Source organism: Tasmannia lanceolata, unplaced genomic scaffold (assembly GCF_043159265.1).
Source record: "Tasmannia lanceolata isolate RefF3 unplaced genomic scaffold, GAP_Taslan_0.1 ptg000008l, whole genome shotgun sequence".
In the NCBI taxonomy this organism is placed as follows: Eukaryota; Viridiplantae; Streptophyta; class Magnoliopsida; order Canellales; family Winteraceae; genus Tasmannia; species Tasmannia lanceolata.
In genome coordinates, this window is record NW_027518685.1 from 2566733 (window position 1) to 2594438 (window position 27706).

The 27706-nt window shown below is 39.6% G+C and overlaps 1 long non-coding RNA gene and 2 pseudogenes across 4 annotated transcripts; 2 read left to right on the forward strand and 1 right to left on the reverse strand.

The window, feature by feature from the left end:
• The first annotated feature begins 1204 nt into the window (after positions 1–1204).
• Positions 1205–2562, forward strand: LOC143883916 (G-type lectin S-receptor-like serine/threonine-protein kinase At4g27290; annotated as a pseudogene).
• Positions 2329–27371, forward strand: LOC143885618 (uncharacterized; annotated as a pseudogene). Its single transcript, XR_013253513.1, has 17 exons — positions 2329–2468; positions 4465–5177; positions 5623–5772; positions 5852–6024; positions 6611–6821; positions 6936–7173; positions 7298–7448; positions 7535–7830; positions 17391–17472; positions 21280–22639; positions 23833–24542; positions 25234–25344; positions 25423–25595; positions 25903–26113; positions 26243–26480; positions 26623–26773; positions 26862–27371. The product of XR_013253513.1 is annotated as an uncharacterized LOC143885618 (transcript).
• LOC143883921 (uncharacterized) lies at positions 8403–10525 on the reverse strand. 3 transcript variants are annotated; one of them, XR_013252602.1, is made up of 3 exons: positions 10316–10525; positions 9760–9836; positions 8403–9119 (listed from the first exon to the last, which is right to left on the reverse strand). It is a non-coding gene; the product is annotated as an uncharacterized LOC143883921 (long non-coding RNA). The 3 variants fall into 3 exon arrangements; XR_013252600.1 differs by having other exon boundaries at positions 9760–9846; XR_013252601.1 differs by having other exon boundaries at positions 8403–9142; positions 9760–9846.
• Positions 27372–27706: the final 335 nt, after the last annotated feature.

Here is a 27706-nt window from a genome sequence, read left to right on the forward strand (position 1 = left end):
CAACGTTCCTCGCCTTCGTTGCCAACCTACCGTAACCTAAAACTAAGAACAACAACGTTATAAATTCGTGGACATCATCTCCACTTTTTTCAAGATTATACCGGGATATCTCGTAAGCTCAGTTAGCCTCTTAGTTCTACCAGCAACGTTCCTCGTCATCGTTGCCAGTCAGTAGAAACCCTAAAACTAAGAACGACAATGTTATTAGGTATATCGGTATTGTCTCTTCCACTTGATCCAAGTTGATTAAGATAGATAGTCAATCAGTAGATCAGAAACGACAACATTATTAAATATACCGATAGTGTTTTTCCCACACTCAAACTATTAGATCCACCGATCGAGCGATCATTGATTAATTGATCGCCCTAATCAGAAACGGCAACATTGTTAAATATACCGCCAACATTTTTCCTACGCGAACCGTTATATCCACTAATCGAACTATTGTTAATTAAGGTGGTCGATCAGTCCAATCAGAAACGACAATATTATTAAATATACCACTAGCATTTTTCCCACTCCAACTGGTGTATCCACTAATCGAGCCATTGTTGATTAAGGCGGTCGATCACCCCATTAAGAAACGACAACGTTATTAAGTATACCGCCAGTGTTTTTCTCACTCGGACCTTTATCTAATCGAACCATCGTTTATTGAGGTAGTCGAACCAACATTTTTCCCACTCTCATAGAGGCAAGTTATATGTTGTGGTGTACTATCGTGCAACAAATCCGAGTAAGCTATCTGGGCTCTGATGATGCCAGGAAGGGCAATAGGGTCTTTTTTCCTTCATCTTTTCAAAATAGGTGCATGTTTTAAAGTGAAGTCACCTGTATCGGGTAGTAGTTTGGAATGTATATCCGCCTGTGGTATTTTACTCGTTTTTTTATAATGCCACCAAATCAGATATTTCTCATTGGTTACCCGGAACTTTTTGAAAAGGGAGATGATTTTTTCACCCAAGTGTAGGATTATGCGCCCCTTTTAACTTGATTTGACATAAAAATGTGTTAAAAGTCTGCAACAATTGACGTTACATGAGGGCGCATAATCCTAAAAATCATCTCCCTTTTGAAAACTGTAACATGCTTTGACATCTGGCTTAAAAAAACATTCCGGTAGGGTCTACTAATAAAGAAATTGCTTATAAATAAATATACATATAGGCCAAAGAAACACAATAATCTCAGATTCATTTAGATGAGGAAACACTTATTTGTTTTCTTTATGTGCTGCTTCTCCATACTACCTTGCAGCAACTCGGCTGCGGCACATACCCTCACTACAAATCAATCCATAACATATGGGGATATCCTTGTCTCTGCAGGCTACGTCTTTCAGTTGGGATTCTTCAGTCCGCACCAGTCCGGTGTTTGGTATGTGGGAATACGGCAGTACAATGATCCTTTAGATGGTGAGATTGATTTGTCTATCTATTGGATTGCCAATAGAGAAAAGTTAATGGGTTATAACGGAACTTTCTCCCTCCAAAGTGACGGAAATCTTGTGGTTTTGGATGAAACCAATGCCAAGATTTGGTCTACAAATGTGTCAGTTGCATCAAGTAGATACAGGAATGCACTACTATTGGATTCTGGAAATCTAGTCATAAGAGAAGGAAACTCAAGTGGGTCTGAAAGAATTGTATGGCAGAGCTTCGATCATCCATCCCATGCAATGCTCCCTGGTATGAAAATTGGGAAGAACCTACGAACTGGAGAAATAAAAAAGCTTATATCGTGAAGAACTGACTATGATCCGGCTCCCGGAAGATTTGAATTTGGCGTGGATCCTCAAGAATCGAACCAGTTTTTCATCTGGCGGGGGTCAATTCCAATCTTGAAAGCCGAAATATCGAACAGGACTATATTTGAAGTCAATCTTACCACAGACTCTATCCCGATGATATACAATGGCAGCGTTGTCAGCAACAGCGATGGGATTTATTTCACTTACTCCACCAATACGACTGTCCCGGTGATCCTATTGTCAAATACAGGATACATTTATTATCGTGACAACGAGATGTACATCGAAGACTTGGCAGTAGAGATGGACCCATGCAAAAACAATATTTGCGGTGAGTTTGGGAGCTGTAACGAGAATAACTCGCCGGTGTGCAAGTGCTTGCCGGGGTATGAGCCGGCACGGCCTAAGTTTTGGGATTCGGGTGATTGGAGTGGCGGGTGCACCATAAAGACACCGTTCCAGTGCAACGAGGGAGATGGCTTCTTGGCTTTGAGGAGGGTGAACGGTCTCAATCTGAATCAATTTGTATACACTGGTGAAGATGATCTTTGCAGAAAACAATGTCTCAAAACTTGCGGTTGTACGGCGTTTGCTCTTGATGCGACGAATGCCTGTACAACTATCACGGAGGAGTTGAAAGGTCTTAGGGAGGAGGCTGAGCTAAAAGAGGCGTATGACCTCTACATACGGGTTGCTAGATCCGAAATACTACGACGTAACTTCTACCTTTTATTGCTTTTTTATATGGGCGATTAGGGCTGCAACAGGGTCAGGTTCAGGTTGGGTCGGGTTTTTCAAAACCCTAGCCCAGCCCTGGATCCCATTATCTCAGCCCTGACCCACGCTGACCTTGAGTCAGGGCTGAAAAATCTCAAGCCATTGCCCACCCTACAAGCTCAGCACAGCCCAGGCCAGCCCTAATTGGGCCGGGCTGGCCCTGGTTGACCCAAATGAAAATAGCTATTAAGAGTGCCAAAAAATAAAGCAACCACATATCATATAGAACAAAATGATCAATAAATAGAGAAAGGGAACAAAATAAGACAATATGAATTCAACAACATGACTGGCAGCAGAGACGATAAATAATAATAATCTAAAAAAACATCAATACAAGATAATAGAAAACATTAGCAAAAGACACAAGCACAGATGATTCAATTATATAATAGAAAAAACTTAGGGTCGGACTGAAGGTATTAACCCTGAACCCGAACGGACCCTGAGTCAGGGCCTAAAATATGAACCCTGACCCGCCCCTAGGGTTGGAAAATCCAGCCCAGACCCTGTTTCAGGCTCAGGGCCAAACTTGCACCACTATGAGCGATGATATATTCAACACCCCCTTACACCCCCCCCCCCCCCCCCCCCCCACCCACACACAAACACAACATGCTTTGACGTCAAAAACCGTTAAAGTTGCCACTGTTCACGTTATCATGGGGGCAAATGAGTACGGCAGAGGGGGTGAAAATAAAATATCATCCCCCTTTTTATATTTGCAACTGTCTTTCCAACATATTTATGAACAGAAGTTAACTCGTCGAATTTAAAACGTCAAAGGAAAATAAGACGAGTTTTTATACAGTGAGCGTCAAGTCCCTTGTAGGCAGTACCACCAACAAGGGACTAAACAGTCGGGCACCATATAATTTCTCAAATGAAACGATTCCCGAAAAGAAAAAAGTACTTTTTGAGAAAACTATGAAAGGGAAAAATGTGATAATGAATTTATAAAAACAAAAAAAAAAAAAAAAACATATCAATTTGGTTACAAGAACCAATGGAGAACAAAATATGGAAGGAAAAGAAACAAAAAGTACCAGTAAATTATCTATATTCTCCAATTGGTGTTTTACTCTGTTGTAACTAAACAATTACAATTCGCCCAAACCAAAACATCAGTTTACACATCAAGGATCTGTTTGGGTACATGGATTTTATAAGTTAAAAACCTGGATTTCAAAAGCTAAGAAAACCTAGATTTTAGCTTATGAAATTGGAGTTTTAACTTATAAAATCCAGGTTTCAATTTAAAAAAGTCCAGGATTTAGCTTGTAAAATCTTTAAAACCTAAATTTTAGCTTATGAAATCCAGGTTTTAATTTATAAAATCCATGTTTTAGCTTGTAAAATCCAAGATTTTACAACCCTGGATTATAAATCCATGTAAAAAAAAAACGGCCAATGAAACCAACAAAATTGGCCTTACTTACAAATAAATCTTAAGTTAAAACATAATTACGTAGGTGACATTAAGGCGTCTTTCTAAGTCATTGAAAAAATGGGCAGATCTGTGGAGAAACAATATTTGTCCATTTTCCCTCCACTTTTGGACGGGTGAGGATGATACTATGGACCTGATTTTTTGTAGGCAACCTATCCATGTAATGGCCTTTCAAATAAATGCTTTGGATCACCCCCAAAATGTGGGCCCACATGAGGTTTTGACGCTCAAACTCAGATAAGCTATTTGAGCTCGAGCTCAGAAACACTTTACTCTAATTTGCAAATCCCATATAGATGTCATGTGCACACAATGAAAAGAATCAGTTGTATAATTTGTGGGTTTAATTCAAACTATTCTTCTCTGTGTAGAACTATAGTTTTCTAATAAACCAAAAGAATAAATTTTAATCACATAATTCCCTTTAGATCAATTCTGAAAAATTCTATTTCTCTAATATCCTTAAAATTAACCACTCTTGCAGAGAATGCAACAAGGCAATGCCAAAATTGTGCCAAAATTGTGGAACCAATATCATCCGTTATCCTTTAAGCACAGGACCTAATTGTGGGGATCCTACCTACCGCAGCTTCCAATGTGATATCAACACTGGCAAGCTTCGCTTCAATGAGCTCGATGGTTCTTCTTATGCAGTTACCGGCATCAACCCAGAAACCCGGAGATTCGTTATCCAACTGAATAACACAAGTATTTGCTGGAAACCAGGTTTCCAACGTAGCGATGTAAATTTGAATGATAGCCTACCATTTAACCTGACCAATAGTAACACTGTTTTGTTGCTCAATTGTTCCACATCACCATCCTCTACAACATTCAATTGCTCTTCCTCTATTGTGTGCCAGAAGTACATAGAGAAAGCAATTTGTTTTGATTTGGGAAGGTGTTGCAGTTATGTCGCTGGAGGTTCATCGACAACATCACATGTATTGGGAATTTCAAGTAATAACTGCATTACTTACACAAGCATCGTTAAAGTGAATTTATCCCAACCTGTAAGAAGTTGGCAGGTAGGGGTCGAGATCGAATGGGTGCCTCCACCAGAGCCACTATGTAATACTTCAAAGGACTGCATAGATTGGCCACATTCATATTGTTCGCATGATAAGGCTGGAAGGAGAATGTGCATATGCAATCCAAACTTTCAGTGGGATCCATTTGCTGTAAATTGTAGACCAGGTAAGTACATACCAATATGAAAAATAATCATTCAATGATTAGCCAGTTTTACCCTTTGTGAAAAACCTAGATGGCCCACTGTACACATGTCACTTTATAGTGATCCTAAGCCTTCAATGAACATATCGAGTTTACCCAAAAAGGTTAACCCGGGAAGTTCTTCCTACCATAACTTTAATATTAATGTAGGGAGAGTCATATCCTATATTAATCTTGATCCCCTTATCATGAGCTAACCTTTTACACCAACGAAACAAATAAATAGCTCCATGTATGCCCCAATAAGCCCCATATGATCTCGATTAGATGGTACAACTATTGGGCATGATTCAGAATCATATATTTCTGATAGTGATTAGAATTTGGAAACCATCATTTACACCCATCATCGGATCATCTTCTTTTAAACGATAACTTGATGAAACATGTTTTTTTTGCTGTGCAGAAGGTAGTGATAATATGAAGACACCATTGGCAAAAGGTAGTGCTAATAAGAAGACACCATTGGCAATGATAATAGCAACACCGGTTGTTATAGGTATTCTTCTCTTGATGATATTCGCCTATTGTTTGTGGAGGATGATCAATAGAAAAGGTATTCGATAAAATTATGAGATGAGTAAACACTTCAGACATGTATACCTCAAGACTTCTAACATCATGTTCTTAAACAGGAGACAGGGGAACATTTTTTGAAACGCCATTATTTCCACGTGACGAAGACAACTTACATCAGAAGAACGGTATAGAAATACCATCCTTTGACTTTGAAAGCATAGCAGCTGCTACAGATAACTTCTCATGTGAAAATAAGCTTGGACAAGGAGGGTTTGGTCCTGTATACAAGGTAACCATGCATTTCTTGAACCACATGATTTCCATAAACCCCTCTCCTTTAGGGCTTGACTGGATTGCAGGAATTTTCATGAAAAGTTTGGAAAGGAAAAAAATTTCAAAACTTTTCAACTTAATCTTACGGAAAGATGACTTGAACCAACGCAACGCAATTTTTTTAGCGGGACCTTAGTTATGTTTATCTTCATGAAAATTTTCTGAAGGATTCATCAGCCGACCACAACTAGTTTGGGACAAAATTGAGTTGACTTGACTTGAATGTTTTTCTTGTAATACAAACAGGGCCTTAGGAACTGATCCAAACCTTGTTAACTAGCATAGACATATGGTAACGGGTGAAAATTCAGCCGGTGGTTAGGCTTATGACCATGATTTTTCCTTGGACAACTTTGGGTTTTTCCCTGATTCTTTTTTTATTTTGGCCAAAAAATGGCTTGGACAGACTCAACAACTTCAGCCCTTGTGTATTTTTATTGGATTTGTGGAGCCTGGTTTACAACCGTTTCCAACATGATCAGATAGTCAAAACACCTTAATCTATTTTCCTACACTTGATGAAATGATTTATACCTTTACAGGGTAAGCTTCCCGGAGGACAAGAAATAGCTGTGAAAAGACTTTCTAGGAGTTCTGGACAAGGCCTAGAGGAGTTCAAGAATGAGGTTACATTAATTGCCAAACTTCAGCACAAAAATCTCGTTAAGCTTATAGGCTATTGCGTTGCAGAAGATGAAAAGATGCTACTATATGAATACTTGCCTAACAAAAGCTTGAATTACTTTCTCTTTGGTGTGTTCCTTTACCTGGAAAAGTTTGCATTATTACTAGATGCTTATATATATATATATATATATATTTAATAAGACTCCTGACTTTCTGAATTTCAATGGGAATATTTGGCAGATACAAATAGACGTGGATTGTTGGATTGGGACAAACGATTCATCATCATTATGGGAATTGCTCGAGGAATTCTTTATCTTCATCAAGATTCCAGGTTGAGAGTTATTCATAGAGATCTGAAAACCAGCAACATTCTTCTAGATGAGGAGATGAACCCCAAAATTTCAGACTTCGGGATGGCAAGGATCTTTGGAACAAATCAGACTGAAGAAAATACGAATAGAGTGGTCGGAACATAGTAAGCATCAGTTACATAATCTTGCCTTCCATCATATAAGATATCTAGGATACATTGATTGCATAACACTCGCAGCTAATCCAATATCCAAGTGCTTAAGTTTTTATCGCATGTTGGAATGCAGTGGTTATATGTCTCCCGAATACGCCTCGCATGGGCTTTTCTCAGTGAAATCCGATGTCTTTAGCTTCGGGGTGATTTTACTTGAGATTATCAGCGGAATGAAGAACACTAGTTTTTGTCATTCCGAGAACATGTTGACCCTTCTTGGGCATGTAAGTATCAAACTAGTATATACAACTTCTCTTGTGATTTTATCATCTCTCTTGTTATATATCAACAAAGTTGAAGATGATTTCAGGCATGGCAACTCTGGAAGGAAGACAAGCTTTTGGATATGGTGGATACATCATTAAGAGAAGCATGCAATATAAGTGAGGTGATGAAGTGCATTCATGTCGGTCTTTTGTGTGTGCAAGAAGACGCAGGAGATAGGCCAATCATGTCTTCGGCTGTTCACTGGCTTACTAGTGAATATGCAAATTTTCCAATACCCAAAAAACCAGCTTTCTTCATAAGAAGTGTCTCTGATGCAACTTCTACGAAGCAAGAAGCATGTTCTCAAAACGTGGTAACAATGTCTGCATTAGAAGGTCGGTAGTGATTAGGTGTTCAATAGCATCAGACCTCCAATGTTAATCTTCCTCCTTCCCCACAATATCAAGGAAAATGAAACTAGGGGTGGGGAAGATATGAAACTACCACTTAGACCCAACTACTAGAATTCTGATACACTAGACATCTTTGATGGTTTCAAACATTGTGAATTATATGACAAAAGACCCAGGTTTCAATTTTGGGTTCAATTTGGGCCCTTTCAGATGGCATGTGATCTTGATCATTCTATTCTTGAAATATTTGTATATGAGTTTGATGTATTGTGTCTTATTAGTAGTCAAGTTATATTATTGGATGAATGTGATATGCTATTAACCTCTTCACTAAAATGAAACAGTTACATAAAATCTGCAAAAACAACTTTCATCGAGAGAAAGAGAAAAAAACCTCTTGATGTCGGTCTGACCATAGTTTCTAGAACTTCATTTTAAACCTTTTCTAGAACTTTCATCAAGGTTTTCTGTTTAAACCTTTTACGGCAAAAAAATTCCTTTTTTAGAAAAACGTTTAAGACACACATTCTAAATATCTATAAAAAAAATTTCCACGGCTTCATAAAAAGAACACTTTTTTTATTTTTCAAGAAACACTTACTTTGAATAAGGGTGTGTTGATATCATTTCCTTAGATATCTATACAAATAACAGTTGGAAGCAAAGAAACAAGCCAAAGGGCAGGAGAGGACTATTCCTTTCATTCACTCACCCATAAACTTGAATCTTTGTATGATCTTCATGAACTGCTTACAACCTTGATGTACAGCCAGAAATTGGATTTTCACGCATAGTACAAACAGGAAAATCATACTGGGATAAATCCTTTGAAGATTCATGTTTGATTGGATCAAGGGTATCTCTCTTATGGACTTTCAGAAGATTGGAACAGAAGGTGCTTTGGTCAATTTCCAAATAAGAGAATTTTATTAATAATAAAAAAAAAACTAAGAGAAATTTGCTTTTCTTCTTTTGGCAACAATGGTGGTTGCTTGTGGAGGATCCCTCTGCCACTTCTCCATGCTTGGTGGGGAACTGAGACTTTTTCCAACTGCAATGGGGTATGGCTGCCCAAAAAATTGATGCCGGCAGAAGGTGAAATAAGAACAGCGGCAGAAAACCTCGAATAGCTAGCCTGCGGTACTGGTTGAGGTAATTTGTCGGTTACAGCTCCTACTTGGTGAAATAAAAACATCGACTGTTTTTTTTTTTTTTTTCTGGAACTGCCAGTTCCAAAAATAGTAAAGTTTCATCCCAGTCTTCCTGAGGCTTCTCCTATAAATTGGAGGAAAAGCACACTATATGTGTATCTATGAGAGGTTCTATAAAAAATAGTATTGATCCAATGTATTAAATCCTTTTACCTTTGCAAGACACATGGCACATATACAAAAGTGTATAAATAATTAAAAACATTTGCCATGCTATATGCATTAATGCATGCCAAGAAAGCAAGAACATAGCTAAGCTAGATACCCATGCAAAAAAAGCCTTTTACCCTTACACCCCTACATACCCATGCAACATATCAAATATCCAAGATAATTTCCTCTAATGCATTCAACCATACTCATTCATGCATCATTCTTTTATGATCTTAAAATGTTATTAAACCTAAAAGGAAATATATCCAATGACAAACCAGTAGTTCCATAATGAAAGGGATGTACAAATGTTTACACAACTTGGGAATGCATTTGAGTCATAATTGCAGACAACGTGGTAAGATGAGGAATGTTTGTACAGAAATATATAAACGCCAGCCTCTAAAGGAAATAATTGGAACACAAAATTAGTATACTTATCTTTGTTTTATATCCTTTGAAGAAGCTGGCAACTGCCACTAATTAGATCTACAGTTTTAAGCATGGGCATTAGATAAGACAGACAGATTAATTCAGACAAGATGACTGACCTCTATCCACGCAGGTTAAACATTTTGCAATAAGTGTTTCTTCATCCAACTCCAGATTAAAATCTTGACTTGGTTCCCTAGACAAACCTTGGAAAATCATGTAACAGAACTATTTAATGGAAAAAGAAAAATGAAAAAGCAACAAAAAAAAAGGAAGAAAACAAAAGGTTCTTCTTTCTAATAACAGAGAAAGGCATTAACTTCAAATGGGTAGCTTGGGAATCCTCAGAAACATTATCAGAGGAGTGACCCATTTCTCAAGAAATAGGCAAAAGGAAGACAACCCAGAACGTTTCAATTTCCTCGTCGAAACCAAAATAGATTGTGGAAATGAAGTTGGAATATGGAAGAGTTAGAATACTGAAGGAAAGAAAATGGAAAAGGGACCAAATACAACTCAGGTTTACCGATGTCAAAAAATAATACAAAACTTTGTTTGAGTGATGCAAATTATAAAAACTTCCACTTACAATAGGTTTTAAAAGTATACAATTTAAAATGTTGAAGAACAAAAGAAGCAAGAAATCAATTAAATGGAAATGGAGAAACAAATTACCCTAAAATGTTCTTCGCAAATTGTTGCCAAGGATGACAAATTGGGTGTTAGGGTTTTGGAGCGTGGATAAATGAGGGGTATCCAAGGGGCGGAGAGAGTGAGGAGCGGGGTTACATTTAGGGCTGGCAACGGGGCGGGTCGGGGCCGGATGTTAGGGTCCCCTACCCCTTCCCCTCTGCGGGGAATTTCCCCCCTCCCCTTCCCCTCCCCTCTGCGGGGATGGTGGGGAATCCCCCTCCCCTCCCCGCGGGGAATATCTAATCCCCTTCCCCTCCCCGCATCCTTCGGGGACAAAATCCCCGCCCCGCCCCATCATCACCCCCTCTTTAGTCATTGATACACTAATGCTGCGTGTCCCTAATCAACTTGATGCAATTTCAATATATAAAAATGTTATAAACTAACAATCGATAGGCTAGCTGTTAATTAAATTAGCAAGAGATTGGTATAAGGAGTTTGTCTTCTCTTCTTTATATATTGATTGAAATACTGGGCAGCAACGAACGTCCAGATTTCACTTGTTTGCAGTGTTTTTTTACTTGAAGATTTAATAAGAGAGGGCAGATCCATATTCGATATTTGTGTGTGGACGATGGATGGATGGACCCATTGGACCTACAGTAGCTGTTGTTGGATGATGGGATTTCCGCACATTGCTAATTGGATTCGATCCAACTTCAATTTTAGATCAAGTGGTATCATAGCCTGCCACTTAGAGTACCCAACATCCAAACCCCATTTTGGATCATTAATTTTGGGAAATGTTATGAGCACTACTGTATTCTGATGATCGCACTCCTAACTTTATTAAAAGTAAGGTATGGCCCGCACCATAGGATGATCCAAACCGTCCATTAGATGGTGCACACCCTAAATAGGTTGCGCCCAAAAAATCATTTCCTTAGGTTGATCCTAACCCTCCGATCTGTAGAGGTACTGAATGATCCTATTCCTCTATAGATCGGAGGGTTAGGATCAACCTATGGAAATGATTTTTGGGGCACAACCTATTTAGGGTGTGCCCCATCTAATGGATGGTTTGGATCATCGTATGGTGCGGGTCATACCATACTTTTAATAATAAAATGCAATTTATTTTGGCTACCGATGTTGGCACTACGATTTTTTGATAATTGCATACACTCACTCACTCAGCTTGTCTTTATTATTTCAACATTTGTCAAAAGGTTATTATAGTTCCCAAAATGCTCTCAGAAGCTAATTAAAAGGAAAAGACAAGCTAAGTCTATGTTTGGGGGAATCTTGTAGCCGATCCACAGAGTTTCTAGTAGTTTTCCTAAAAAAAAAACACTTAAAAATATACAAAAAAATGGCATTGATTAACAGGGCGAGGCGGGGCGGGGAGGGGACAACTCCATCCCCTTCCCCTCCCCGCACCGGGGAATTTTTAAAATCCCCTTCCCCTTACCTTTCCCCTCTCAAATCGGAGAATCCCCGCCCCAAACGGGGCAGGGCGGGACGGATCCCAGCTTTTTCGGGTGAAATTGCCAGCCCTAGTTACATTTTCTATTGAAAGTAATTGAGAATAGGAGTTTTTGCAAAAGAAGTCTCCTACTTTGCCTTATTAGCTAAAGCAGACTAAGCAGTCTTATTAGTTTGGCAATTGACCAATCGAGTAGTCACATTCGAGTGACCTATTAAAATTTCGTACGATTTTCGGTATGTACCTATCTATCTACGAATAACTGAACAAGAGGAGTATAATGGCACTTTACAAATCGAGAAGTCATATATGCAGTTAAATCCATGGAAATTCCATTCCATTCATCAATGGAAGTAGACCTGGCAAACTCGACCGGTGCCCGCGGGTCGACCCAACCCACCACAAATTTGCGGGCACGAGTCGGGTTTTTGGTGACCCATCAAAACCAATCTGCAACCCAACCCGCAAAAACACTGGTCGGGTCGGGTCAACCCGCAGGCACCTACGGTTTTTTGGATTTTTTTTTAATATTTTTTATTTTGAAATAGAAAATGAGATCAAGGGCTAAGATCAGAGCTAGGGTTTTAAAACTTAAAAGAGAGGCCATTTCTCATTTTCTCTCTTTCGTTTACACTGTTTAGATAGGGTTTGAGTTAAAGAGTTTCAAGGGACAAAGAATGAAGAAGACTCTCTCTCTCTTTATTATTTCACCGTGTCTGTATACATTGACTGCACGTATATTTATATGCAGTTCAGATATTACACAATCTTCAATCAAAGATTACAAAGATTACACAATATACAATAAAAGGCAATGTATCAAGACAAAAACAGTAAGTTGCAAGTCAATGGGAATTGATTGCAGCCATGTCTTGAGAAATCAATGGTAATTGAATGAAAGGATTAGGCATGTCTCCAAATGTAGTAATAATGGTCAGCAGTTGTCTGGAAGTTTCTGTAAATAGATTGTAACGGCTGTTGGGCAATCAATGATGGTAGAATGGAAAGATTATTCATCTGTGCAAGATTGTATGCTATGATGAGGCATCACTTTCCATTCTATTTTGACCATGTGTTAAGCTTGGTCTTGCCATGTGGTGGATGGAGGTTTCTCCACCCTTTCCATCAGTTGGGCTTTCTTCTATACTCCCCCTCAAACTGGGCCGTGGAGATGGCCATAGGCCTAGTTTGACACGTAAAGCTTCAAATTTATTCCGAGTGAGCGGTTTGGTTAGCGTATCAGCAACTTGACGATCCGAAGCCACAAATTTGGTGATAAGAGATCCAAGAGCAACTTTCTCTCGCACAAAGTGATAATCAATTTCAATATGCTTTGTGCGAGCATGAAATACAGGATTAATTGTGAGGTGGAGAGCTGAGATATTATCACAGAATAGGATGGGCGGTCGAGAGAGGTAAAGCCCAATGTCACGTAATATGAATGATAACCACGTCAGTTCGGCAGCGGTAGATGCTAGGGCCCGGTATTCCGCTTCGGCACTAGAGCGAGCCACGGTGCATTGTTTCTTTGCACTCCAAGAAATACAATTAGCACCCAAAAAGGTGCAATAACCGGTGGTAGAACGCCGTGTAAGAGTGCAGCCTCCCCAATCTGCATCCGAGTAGGCATAAAGGTCAAGAGTACTATGAGAAAGAATCCGAAGTCCAAAGTCGCGCGTGCCACTGACATATCGGAGAATTCTCTTGACCAACTGGAAGTGATGTACCGAGGGATTGTGCATATATTGGCAAACATAGTTCACGCTAAAGCAAATGTCCGGCCGAGTGAATGTGAGATATTGGAGGCCACCAACAATGCTTCGATAGAATTGAGGATCAGAGAAGGGGATAGTGCTACCCGCATGTTCCCGAGGTTTGGCCACCATTGGCGTAGATATAGGTTTACAACCTTTCATTTGAGCTCGATCCAAAAGCTCAGTGGCATACTTCAATTGGTTAAGAAATAATCCACCAGAGAAGCGATGAACTTCGATGCCTAAGAAGTAGTGAAGGTAACCCAGGTCCTTCATGGCAAATTCACGACTTAACACAGAAATCATATAATGTACAAAGTCAGAGGAGTCGCCAGTGAGAATAATGTCGTCGACATACAAGAGAAGTAGCATCGTACCACGAGAACCATGGTAAGTAAATAAAGAGGAGTCTGCGGTACTGCAACGAAACCCAGAGGCGAGGAGAAAGTTGCTGAACCGATCAAACCAGGCTCGCGGTGCTTGTCGAAGCCCATAGAGGGCCCGATTGAGTTTACATACATAATCGGGCTTTGTAACATCGTGGAACCCAGGTGGCTGATCCATGAACACAGGTTCAGAGAGGTGTCCATGTAAGAAGGCATTTGTGACATCCAATTGGCGGATATCCCAATGTCGGGTAAGAGCAATAGTGAGAACAATCCGAATAGTAGCAGGCTTAACAACAGGAGAGAATGTTTCAAGAAAATCAACACCGGGAATTTGAGTAAACCCTTTTGCGACTAAGCGTGCTTTTAAGCGCTCAAGGGAGCCATCAGAGCGGAGCTTTGTCTTGTAGATCCATTTACAACCCACAACATTCATGGTGGGACAGCGAGGAACAAGGTCCCATGTGGAATTTGCATGGAGGGCAGCGATTTCTTCTTTCATGGCCGCATACCAACCCGGATGACGAAGTGCCGTCTTTGTACTCCTTGGTTCAGATGGAATATCATGGGTAAGAAGGGCAAAAGAAGGAGAACGGTATTTTGGGTTAGGTTTGAAGATACCAGACTTAGATCGGGTGGTCATTGAGTGGGTAGTAGGATTAGGAGAACCAAGTGGGCCCATGTGGTGTAATGATGAGGTAGGCTCAGCAAACGATAGACCTGAGCCAGGATGGTCTTCTAACGGTGTTGGATGAGAAGATGACCCTGAATCATGTGGGCTAGACAATGGTGGGGGGGCCTGTTGGACTCATGGGCTCAACGGTGGGTTCAAATTGAGTTGGAGTTGAGTTGGGAGTACGTGGCTCATCTGAAGGAGTGGTTGGATACAATTGGGGGCAGGCCGATGATTGGACACTATCATTCCGATCCATAGTGCTAGGATTGGATGTCTCACTGGTCCCTGAAAACCATTCATGAAAGGTGGTTAATTCATTATCAGCATCACAAGAAGAGAAGAGAGAACCTGGGTGTTTAAAGGGAAAGGTGGTTTCATCAAAGACCACATGTCGAGATAGATACACACGCCCGGTGGGAGGGTAAAAGCATCGATAGCCCTTGTAGAATTCACTATATCCTAAAAAGATGCATGGTAGAGATCTTGGATCAAACTTGTTTTTAGTATAGTCTCGTAAGTACGGAAAGCATCGGGAACCAAAAACTCGTAGTGACCCATAGTCAGGTTTTCGCTTCATTAGCTTCTCGAAAGGGCTCACCATATTAAGAACTCGTGTTGGTTGTCTATTAATTAGCCACGTAGCAGTCCCAAATGCTTCCACCCAAAATCTCTTAGGGGTCCCACTGTGAAACAACATAGTTAACCCCAATTCTGTAATATTTCTATGTTTGCGCTCAGCCATTCCGTTTTGCTCAGGTGTTCGTGGGGTAGAGATTTGGTGTTTAATACCATTATCTTCCAAGTAATGAAGGAAACTAGCGTTGGAAAATTCACCACCACCATCGGATTGAAAGGTCTTTATATTATTGTCAAACTGATTCCTTAAAAGCTTGTGAAATTTCACAAAGCAAATGAAGAATTCTGATTTTTTTCTCAATGGAAAATACCAGGTATAGCGGGTGCATTCATCCACAAAAATGACATAATACTTGAATTTTTGAAAAGATAAGACAGGAGATGGCCCCCACAAATCACAATGGATTTTAGAAAGTGGTTCATTAGAATGTTCAGTAACTGAAAGAAATGGTAACCGACAAGACTTAGCCAACTGGCAATGATCACAAATATGGCTAATGACCTTATTATTTTTACTAATAATAGACTTATTTTTCTTGAGAAACTCCACCACACGCTCATTTGGATGCCCAAGCCGTTGATGCCACACTTCGTCATTGACTGCTCGAAATCTATTGGAGAAGAAGGCTTTATTGTGCTTTGGTTCCAAGACGTATAGCCCTCCAGATCTACTGCCCGAGGCAATCACCCTCTGAGATTTCCTGTGCTTTATAACAAAACCATCGGAAGAAAATTCAAAAACACAAGGAAATTGTGAGGTTAGTTGGCTCACTGATATTAAATCCTTTTTAATTTCAGGCACAACTAAGACATCATGCAACTCAATCTCCTTTTTGGCATTTGTTTGCAAGGAAGTCTTTCCAATGTGAGTGATGTTCAAAATATCACCATTGCCAACCATTATTTTATCAGAACCAAGATAAGGTCTAAAGTGATCAAGCTTACCAGTGTCGGCTGTCATATGCTGAGATGCACCCGTATCTGGAAACCAGGAATGATCTTGAGCATCAGATAAAGACATGGCAGCAAGAGCTTGTGTCATATCTTCGGGCTGATAAGTCTGATTGAATCGCTGATAACAACGGATGGCTGTATGATTATTTTTGTTGCAAATTTGACAAACCACAGGAGCTTCTTTCTCCTTTTGAGGTGCTTGATCATGGAGTTTGTTCAGGGTGGGGTTACGCCTTGGAGGATCGTTTCCATGTTGCGGCTTGTAGTTAGCCGGAGAGAATCCACGCCCTTTGGAGTTGAAATTGTGTTGTCCACCTCTACCACGCCGATTATTTTTGGGTCCATTGTATCCTTGAGTACGTTGGACTGTAAAGGCCCCATGCTGATTTGCACCATAATGGGATTTCTCTGAGTGAATGCTTCTCATCATCTCATGGCTTTGGAGTAGAGGGACAAGTTCTTTGTATGAAGGGATAGGGGGTTTGAGCATAGTGGTCGTGAATGACTCATAACTCGAGCCCAGTCCTTTGAGAAGCCCAAAAACCTTTTGTCGATCGCCTAGTGGTTGTCCTATGGTAGCCAAATCATCGCAGATTTCCTTGAACCCACGAATGTATTCTGCCATTGTTTTCCCTTCCAAAGAGTGACATTGTAGGCAGTTAGTCAAGTACAGCTCTCTCTCTTGAGACTCTAGAGCAAACGAGTCGAGAAGAGTTCTCCATACCTCGATGGAGGTGTCAAGGCCCACTATTAGGCCTAGAACTTCTTCAGATAAAGTTCCAGCAATCCAACCACGGAGTAGTCGATCGGATCGTCTCCATAAGCTGTATTCTGGATTTTCAACAAATTGTTTCTCCCCTGCAACTTCAGCAGAGGAGATTGAGATCAATTTGTCGGGCATAGGATAGCTTCCATCAATGAAGCCATTCATTTCTTGGCTCTCGATTAGACCCATGAATTGGGTTTTCCAGAGAAGGAAGTTGTTTTGTGTAAGTCTAAGGGAAACAAAGTTTCCGATGTTTAGGGTGGAGGGATATGGGTACTTTGCAGCAGTAAGCAATGAGGATTGGGATGCCATTGAAGAGGATGAAGGAGAAATACAAAGAGCAGAGAATGGCTCTGATACCATAAAGAGTTTCAAGGGACAAAGAATGAAGAAGACTCTCTCTCTCTTTATTATTTCACCGTGTCTGTATACATTGACTGCACGTATATTTATATGCAGTTCAGATATTACACAATCTTCAATCAAAGATTACAAAGATTACACAATATACAATAAAAGGCAATGTATCAAGACAAAAACAGTAAGTTGCAAGTCAATGGGAATTGATTGCAGCCATGTCTTGAGAAATCAATGGTAATTGAATGAAAGGATTAGGCATGTCTCCAAATGTAGTAATAATGGTCAGCAGTTGTCTGGAAGTTTCTGTAAATAGATTGTAACGGCTGTTGGGCAATCAATGATGGTAGAATGGAAAGATTATTCATCTGTGCAAGATTGTATGCTATGATGAGGCATCACTTTCCATTCTATTTTGACCATGTGTTAAGCTTGGTCTTGCCATGTGGTGGATGGAGGTTTCTCCACCCTTTCCATCAGTTGGGCTTTCTTCTATATGAGTCTTTGACACGGGTAGACTTGAGAAGAAACGAACGGAACTGCTGAAGCTTGAAGAGGGCTTACTAACACAGGTAATTTCATTCATTTCTCTTTGATTAATGGTATGAAACTCTGAATAGAGATGTTATATATTCTGTGGATGATCCAAACCGTGCATTTTATGGGCCATATTGTAAATAGGTAGCATAGGATGATTCTAACCCTCCAATCTAAAGAGGGATATGGAAACTTCTATAGATCGAATGGTTGAGATCATCCTATGGCAATGATTTTTGGGGCACGATCTATTTACGTTGTGGCCCATCAAATGGACGGTTTGGATCATCCTATGGTGTAGGCTGTACCGTCCATTTTGAAAAGTAGGGAGTGAATTCATACATAGAAGGGGGTGAATTTGTCACCGCCCAATAAAACACTTTTTTGGAAAAAATTGTGGGTCATCCCACGGGTCGACCCGACCCACCCGCACTGGGTACGGGTCACCGGTTGCTGACCCGTCGTAGGAATGCAGGTCATTTTGACCCGCAACCCGCGTGACCCCCACCTGCGGGTCGACCCAACCCGACCCACCCGTTTGCCAGGTCCAGATGGAAGGGAAACTGAGCCACTCATTCCAATGCCCAATAGAGGGGAGGCTGGTACAACCTAGTTGCTCAATAACTGATGGAAGGTGAAAATACCATCGGACCCAAGCGAGTAAGCATAGGTGACTCTCCATCGAGTGGATCCAAAGCTCCAAAACCAGATCGAATGGCATTCCCTGTCCCTGCTGGCTCGAACCCATAGCAATGAGCAAAGTCTTGAAAATATTCGAAGGGAAGCTAGCGTCCACCGCAGAAGGCATTTCGTGGATGGTCTGTTGCATCTGACAGCAGCCACCTCATGAATGAAGACAAAATCTGCTGAAAAGTGAGCCTCTGTGGCTGCTGTCAGATGCAAGCAAAAGCACATGTAGCTCTTCAGGAATACTGGAATAAATATTAGCACCATTACCATGACAAGCAGCTTGAAGTAAAACAAAGAAAAGGAGGCTACAAAAATATGACTTTAAAAATTGACAAAAAAATATTCAATAAAACATTGACAAACATATAAGAAAAGGGTGAGTATTTGTTGAAAATAAGTGCATGGTAGCAGCAACATTTCCTTTGCAATCAATAGATGAAATTTAACGGCTAAAAAGAATAGGACGAAGGCAGGACACATAGATTGTTTTATGTCACCAGTGCTTGGATTTCATAATCCAGAGTTTAACAGACAATAGGACTCTAAAGTAAGAAACCTTTTGCAAAACACATAATATTGTTTTCTTTTTAACCAATGTTTTGATTTCATAATCCGAGTTTATCAGAGAAGTGGGACTCTGAAACCTTTTCTTCTTCTTCTTTTTTTAATTTTTGAGATTTTCACTTCTAAAATATTTCAACTAATTTGACAGTAGCTGGAAACCAGTTGTGACAGTGGTGGCAACAAATTGTGAGCTTGGTTCGCCACTTGTTTGGGTTGATTGTTCACACCATCCGTACGTTCTATCAAATTGGTAACTTCATCTCCTTTTTCTGCCAATCACCTCTGTAGTTGTGCCAACTCTTTCTCTATAGTGTTATTAGCAAGCGGAGTAACGAAGCTTGGTGTGGAGGCAGCATCAGTTGGTGTGACCATAACTAACATCGTTTTATGAAGAAAATTGTCAGATAGTTCTCGGAGATGGAAGTGGAGTGATCAATGTTAAAGTGATCAATGTTAGAGTTAGTGCCCTAGAAGCCAGTACATTTTGCTTATCTTTTCACATTAATATTAATAAAGAAAATATTTCATGTACATCTATTGGGTATTATCATATTGAATATGTGATTCACTTGTTATCTGACACATATTCATCCTTAGATAGCAAAGTAGGAATACCTTGCTCAAGGATTCATAGATCTTAGAGAGTAAGGAGATATGGTATCCCGGTGTTTTGCAGACTTTAAAGGTTCCTGGTTGGAGTCGAGATTGGATATCTCCTCCTGTACACAACCAGCACTAGTCTTGTCTATATGCACGTGTCATGAAGGGCCTTATCTTAGTCACTTGGAGAGTGGACCCTAAGCAAGAAGAGTAAATGCGACAATGGGATCGCAAACTAAATAGGATCACACTAGAATAGCTTATAGACAAGAGTAAGTAAGACTATTCTACCAGATAGGACCCTTTACATGTCCTTAGACCTGATGGATCATATTGCTCTGTGGGCTCGGCCTAGATTCTTGGTCTATCTAACCATGATCCTTCTATAGGTCACCAGAGGGTAGTATTGGAGTCTTGGACAAACCCATGAGGCTGATAGGGATGCCCGACATGGAATTCTTTGCCCCAATTATGGGGATGCCATCTACAGTTCGGTAATAGTGGTAGGCCTATAAAATAGCTTGGCCAAGCAGATTTGATAAATGATTTATCAAATGTTTTGCTAAAACACTTGCATGCTTTTAAATGATTTTGCAAATACATTTGCAGGCCCTAACTGCTTGATTGGAAGGTATACCATGAGTGGGCCCAGGGGCAGTAGTTGTTCACCCCCCATAGGACCCAACTCGGTAGATGTGGAATGGAGAAAGGACTTGCGCATATTAGATGTGAATAGGGGTACAATGATTTGACGCAACGATCCCACTCACAATTTGAATGAACCATTTATATCCTTTGAATAAGAATCCCTCATTTATTAGATTGCGCAGACGGACTAGTTTAGTCGCATTTAATGCTAGGGAAAAGATTTACATAGTTCTTTTGGTGTATACACATCATAGGATCCATTTGGAATACCCAAATAATTAATTTTTAACTAAAGGGTATTTGGGGAATTATGAAAAATATAGATGGAGCTTTTATCTCATTGCATGAGAGGCATCAAGTTTATTTAATTGGACGATTAAATAACAAGTGCTTATTTAATTACATGGCACAACTTGTCAGCTAAAATGGTTCTGTCATCGGAAAAGTCAGATGCTACGCCTAAGGCCTAATCTAAAACATTTGATTGACTGGATCAAAGGTTGGCTCAACCCAATAACATACTTTCAAATGGACTGGCATTGACACAAGGAACAAGAGATCTCCAAACATATGCATCAAATAAAGAGTTAGGGAAATTGCATCCCCATGCCCTTATTTTAATAATGGCACTCCAACTTTCTTAACCCACTTTTTTAATTGGCCTAGGACTTGGAAATATATGCTGGAAAAAGCCTCACGATGCTAAATTCAGAATGTCTAAAGCAGAGGGTGGAGTGCCATTAAAAAAGGGAGTGCCTACATCAATTCCCTTCTTAAAATATATGAGAAGAAAATTAAGTTGTTAAGTTATTAGGATAAGATAAAGAAAGGGGGCTGATATCCAACACCCACCAATCACGTTGGAATATACTTTGACTGCTGGCTTAAGAAAGCGTTTCATTATGAAAAACAGTGTGTGTGAAATTGCTTATTAATAAATATGCATATATAGCAAAAGAAAGGCAATAATCTCATATCCTTTTTAGAGATGAGCAAACAGTTACTTCTTTTCTTGATATCCTGCTTTGCCATACTAACCAGCAACAACGCCGCAGCACCAGACACCCTCGCTCCAAATCAATCGATAAGGGATGGCAACACACTTATCTCTGCAAACAAGGTCTTTGAGTTGGGATTCTTCAATCCGGGCCAGCCCACTTATCGGTATGTCGGAATATGGTTTCACATGGAAGCCAATTTTGTTAGCCGTAACGGAGAATCTGGTGTCATTTGGATTGCCAACAGAGAAAAGCCAATTGTTTCTAAAGGTACTTTTGCCTTCAAACGTGATGGAAATCTTGTGGTTTTGGGTGAAAACAAAGCCACAATCTGGTCAACAAATGTATCATCGGTTGTATCAACTGGTAGTTCCATGAATGCAGTGCTATTGGATTCTGGAAATCTCGTCATAAGAGAAGGAAACTCAAGTGGATCTGGAAGAATTTTATGGCAGAGCTTCGATCATCCATCTCATATGATGCTCCCTGGTATGAAGATTGGGAAGAACCTACGAACTGGAGAAATCATAGAGCTCACATCATGGAGATCTCCTCGTGATCCAGCTCCTGGAAGAATTGAATTCGGTGTGGATCCTCAAGAATCGAAAGACTTCTTCATCTGGCGGGGGTCAATTCCAACCCGGAGAGTCGTAACTCGGAACGGGACTATTTTTTATAGGAGCATTCCCCGAGACCCAGAACACTCGGCATACAAAGGGAGCATTGTCAGCAACAACGATTGGATTTATTTCACTTACTCCTATTCTGGTATTTATGGCACTTACCCCCTCTCGTGGGATAATTATCCGACCCTTAAGTTGGGAACAATTGGCTTACTCTTTGATAACCACATGTATGGAGTAACTGGACGGATAGAACAATGCAGTGAATACAATACCTGCGGTGTGTTTGGGAGCTGTAATCAGAATAACTCGCCGGTGTGCAAGTGCTTGCCAGGGTACGAGCCTATGTTGCCTAGGCTTTGGGATTCGGGGGATTGGAGCGGCGGGTGCACCATAAAGACACGGTTCCAGTGCAACCATGAAGATGGCTTCTTAGCTTTGGGGAGGGTGAAATTTGACGAGGGACAAGGAGGGTCTAACTATACGGAAGAAGGTGATTGCAGAAATAAATGCCTCACACATTGCGGTTGTAGGGGGTATGCTTTCAATAAGAGTAGCATAGCTTTCAATGCGACTAGGACTGGTAACTGCCTATTTATCGATGGAGAATTGAAGGGCGTTAAGGAGGAGGCTGAGCTAAACGAGGCATGGGACCTGTACGTACGGGTTGCCAAATCCCAACTACCACTACGTAACTTCTACTTCATCTTTTCCTACTATCTCTTTATTATAGCTTCTAACCATATTTACCCATAGAATTAACTTGTTGAATTGAAAACTTTAAAGTAAAACAGGGCAAATCCTGAAAAAAAAAAACTATTTTTAGAGGAAAATATGAAAGAAAAAATGTGATAACGAATGTATAAGAAAAATAAACATAGCAATTTGGTTAAAAGAACCAAAGGAGAGCAAAATACAGGCTGAAACATAACAAAAAATGCTAGTAAACTATCTATATTCTCCAATTGGTATTTTACTCTGTTTTAACTAAAACATGCAATTCACCCAAGCCAAAACATCAGACTTTTTTTAGACATCAAGGAGCCTTTTTGCGTACATGGATTTTATAATCCAGGATTGTAAAATTATGGATTTTCCTAGTTAAAACCTTGATTTCATAAGCTAAAATCTAGGTTTTCTTAGCTGATGAAATCCAGATTTTAACTTAAAAATATCCCTGATTGTAAGATTTTACAATTCTAAGTAAAACTTATTTGCACATGAGACATTAAGGTGTCTCTGGAAGTCATTAACATGGCTTTTCAGATGCTAATGCCATATTTAATTTAACTTCAGAAGTACTTGCATATAAGATAATATGCAAATTTATTTTAGAGGTATCCATAAGAGGAACTAAGGTATCAATTTCCCTCTAGCCCTGTTTGTGTCACTAGTGGGTAGTAAGGTAACTCAATCTTCTGTTTCATTAATTCTGCCAACACCGGTTTCTTTATCCCAACCCCAGAAAATCACATCACTTACAATGAAAATTCAGTACACATTTTATAACAATTATACAGGCGTGCGACCAGCTGACTCCACTATCATGCATTCCTCTATTTTTCCAGTTTTTATATCCAACCATATTTACCAAAACTACATTCTAGAATAGCTGAGTCTAGTATATGATGACTGGGAAATTTTGAAATTTGAACACACAAACAAACATAATCAATTGTATAAAAATAAACAAAGACATCAAATCGTTTCAAAACTCGAAGTCGACCCGAGCTAACTACTGTGTTTAAATTCAAACTATTCTTGTTTGTGTGGAATTGTAGTTTTCTAATAAACCAAAAGAATAAATTTCAATCACACATAATTCCCTCTAGATTAGTAATGGAATTTTATTTTTCTGATATTCTTAAAATTAACCTCTCACAGAGAATAGAGGTTGCCAAAATTGTGGAGCCAATATCATCCCCTATCCTTTAAGCACCGGACCTGATTGTGGGGATCCTAGCTACAGCAGCTTCCAATGCGACATCAACACTGGCAAGCTTAGCTTCAATGCGCTCAATGGTTCTTCTTATACAATCAGTAGCATCAACCAAGAAACCCGAAGATTCGTTATCCAACTGAATGACACAAGTATTTGTTGGAAACCGGGTTTCCAAAGTAATGATTTACATTTGAACGATAGCCTACCATTCCATCTGACCAATAGTAACACTGTTTTGCTGCTCAATTGTTCCACACCACCACCCTCACCGACTTTCAATTGCTCTTCTTCTAGTGTGTGCCGGAAGTACACAGAGGAAGCAACTTGTTTTGATTTGAGGAAGTGTTGCAGTTATGTCGTTGGAGGTTTTCATCGACAACATCACATGTATTGGGAATTTCAAGCAATAACTGCTTTACTTACACAAGCATCGTTAAAGTGAATCTATCCCAACCTGTATCCCAACCATTACGCAGTTGGCTGGAAGGGGTTGAGATTGAATGGGCGCCTCCAACAGAGCCACTATGTAATACTTCAAAGGACTGCGCAGCATGGCCACATTCAAATTGTTCAGAGGATAAGGCCGGAAGGAGAATGTGCATCTGCAATCAAAACTTTCGGTCGGACCCATTGGCTGTAAATTGCACATCAAGTAAGCGAATAATCATTCAATGATTAGCCCGTTTTACACTTTCTGAAAAACTTATATGGCCCACAATACACATGGTAATTTATAGTCACCCTAAGTCATTGAGGAACCAAGGTTTTAAATTTCGGTTTCGGGGGTAGTTTCGGTCCTCACCGAAACCGAAATCCCTAAATTTTGGGCGAAATCCACGAAACCAGATAAAATATTATTTTATTCCAGAGGAAATTTCGGTAATTTCGGCTGAAATTTCGGGAAAGCTTTATTTAACGGAAAAAAATATACTTTTTGAATGAAATCCCTTAAATTTCGGCTGAGGGGAAACGAAATTTCGGATTTCGGTCGAAATTTAAAACCTTGTGAGGAACATATGGAGTTTACCCAAAAAGGTTAAATCAGGATGTTCTTCCTGGCATGACTTCAATATTAATGTAGGGATAATCATATTCTGCAGGTATTAAACTTGATTGCCTCATCATGAACCAACCTTTTACACCAATGAAACAAATAAATAGCTCCATGTATGCCCCATAAGCCCCATCTGATCTCAATTAGAGGGTACAACTATAGGGCATGATTCATAATCATCCATTTTGATAGTGATTAGAATGTGAAAATTTACAGGCATTTACACCCATCATCGGATCAATCTTCTTTTAAATGATGAATTGATGAAACATGTTTTTTTATTATGCAGAAGGTAGAAATAATAAGACACCATTGGCGATAATAACAACAACGGTTGTTATAGGTATTATTTTCTTAATAATATTCGCCTATTGTTTGTGGAGGATGGCCAAGAGAAAAGGTATTGATAAAGTTATGAAATGAATAAACATCTTAGACATGCATAATTGAAGGCTTCTAATATCTTGTAATGGAACAGGAAAAATTGAAAATATTTTGGAAATGGCATCACTTCTAGATTCAGAAGACATCTTTGATCAAGACAGAGATATAGAAATATCATCTTTTAAATTTGAAAGCATAGTAGCTGCTACAGAGAACTTCTCGGATCAAAATAAACTTGGACAAGGGGGGTTTGGACCTGTATACAAGGTAACATTGTATTTATTGAACCTTATTATTTTCATAAACACCTCTCCTGTAGGGACTAATGCAATCCTTGGTATCAAGGATACACATGGTTACAGGTGAAAATTGGCCCATAATCATGCTTATAACCAAGCATTTTCCTTCTAATTGGACCAACTTCGAGTTTCTTTTATTATTTATTTGGCCAAATCTTAGCCTAGACCATCCCAACAACTTCAACCAACACATTTACCTGGTAAGCAACCATTCTCAACATGATCAGATCATCCTAGCCGCTTAATCTATTTTCCTGCACTTCATGAATTTACAGGGTAAGCTAGAAGGAGGACGAGAAATAGCTGTCAAAAGACTTTCTAGAAGTTCTGGACAGGGACTAGAGGAGTTCAAGAATGAGGTTACATTAATTGCCAAACTTCAGCACCAAAATCTCGTTAGGCTTATAGGCTATTGCGTTGCAGGAGATGAAAAGCTACTACTGTATGAGTACATGCCTAACAAAAGCTTGAATTACTTTCTCTTTGGTGTGTTTCTTTACCTAGAGAATCTACCATTAAACTCGGATTCATATCTTAATTTGCATCAGTACTAGATGCTTGTATCTACCGAGACAGCTGACATCTTGAATTTCAATGGGAATTATTACTCACCAGAAACAAATCGACATGGGTTGTTGGACTGGGATAAACGATTCATCATCATTATGGGAATCGCTCGAGGAGTTCTTTACCTTCATCAAGATTCTAGGTTGAGAATTATTCATAGAGATCTGAAAACCAGCAACATTCTTCTTGACGAGGAGATGAACCCCAAAATTTCGGACTTTGGGATGGCAAGGATCTTTGAAAGAAATCAGACTCAAGAAAATACTAAAAGAGTGGTCGGAACATAGTAAGCTTCACATACTCAATCTACCCAGGGAAACATATAATTGTTTCAACCATATAAGATACCTAGAATACATAGATTGGGTAACACTTGCATCTAATCCATTGTCAAAGGGACTAATATTGTTTCACATGTTGGAATGCAGTGGTTATATGTCTCCCGAATACGCCTCACATGGGCTTTTCTCAGTGAAATCCGATGTCTTTAGCTTCGGGGTGATTTTACTTGAGATTATCAGTGGAATGAAGAACACTAGTTTTTATCATTCCGAGAACACTTTGACCCTTCTTGGACATGTAAGTATCAAACTACTATATATTCAACTACTCTTGTAATTTTATGATCTCTCTTATTCTATATCAACACAATTGAAGATTATCTCAGGCATGGCAACTCTGGAGAGAAGGAAAGGGGCTGGATATGGTGGATTCATCATTAAGGCAGGCATGGAATACAAGTGAGGTGATGAAGTGCATTCACGTTGGACTTTTGTGTGTGCAGGACGATGCAGGAGATAGACCAACTATGTCTTCGGTTGTTCTTATGCTGGCTAGTGAATATGTAAATCTTCCAATACCTAAAAAACCTGCTTTTATTACAAAAAACATCTCTGATGCAACTTCTTCTAAGAAGCCAGAAGCATGTTCTCAAAATGTTGTAACAATTACTACATTAGAAGGTCGGTAGTGATTAGGCTTTTTAACACCATCATATCCCCGGTGTTTATCATACTTCTTCCCCTCAATAGCAAAGAAAATGAAACTAGGGATGGCGAAGATCTAGAATTACTATTGTAGCGTCGACTACTATAATTATGATACAATGGACTTCTTTGATGGTTTTACTCATTAGGAATTATATGAAATAAGATTCAAGTTTCAATTTTGGGTTCAATATCGGCCCTTTTAATATTGTAGTAACAATTTGCAAACACACCAAAATTGCATGTGATCTTTATCTTTCTTTCTTTCTTTCTTTTTTGGAATGGATGCAAATTACATTAATGAAAACAGGGGGCCGACTAAGACAGTCAACCCAATACAGGAGAGGAGAACAATACGAAATACAATGAAAAATCGACAAAGAAAATACTACAAACACTCCCAATCATGGCGGCACAAAATCAAAAAATTCCAAGCTCTGTTTGTCAACACCTTCCCTTGCCAGGCGGTCCGCCAAGCAATTAGCCGACCTTCTAACGTGCATAAAAATCAATGAGGATCCAAAGA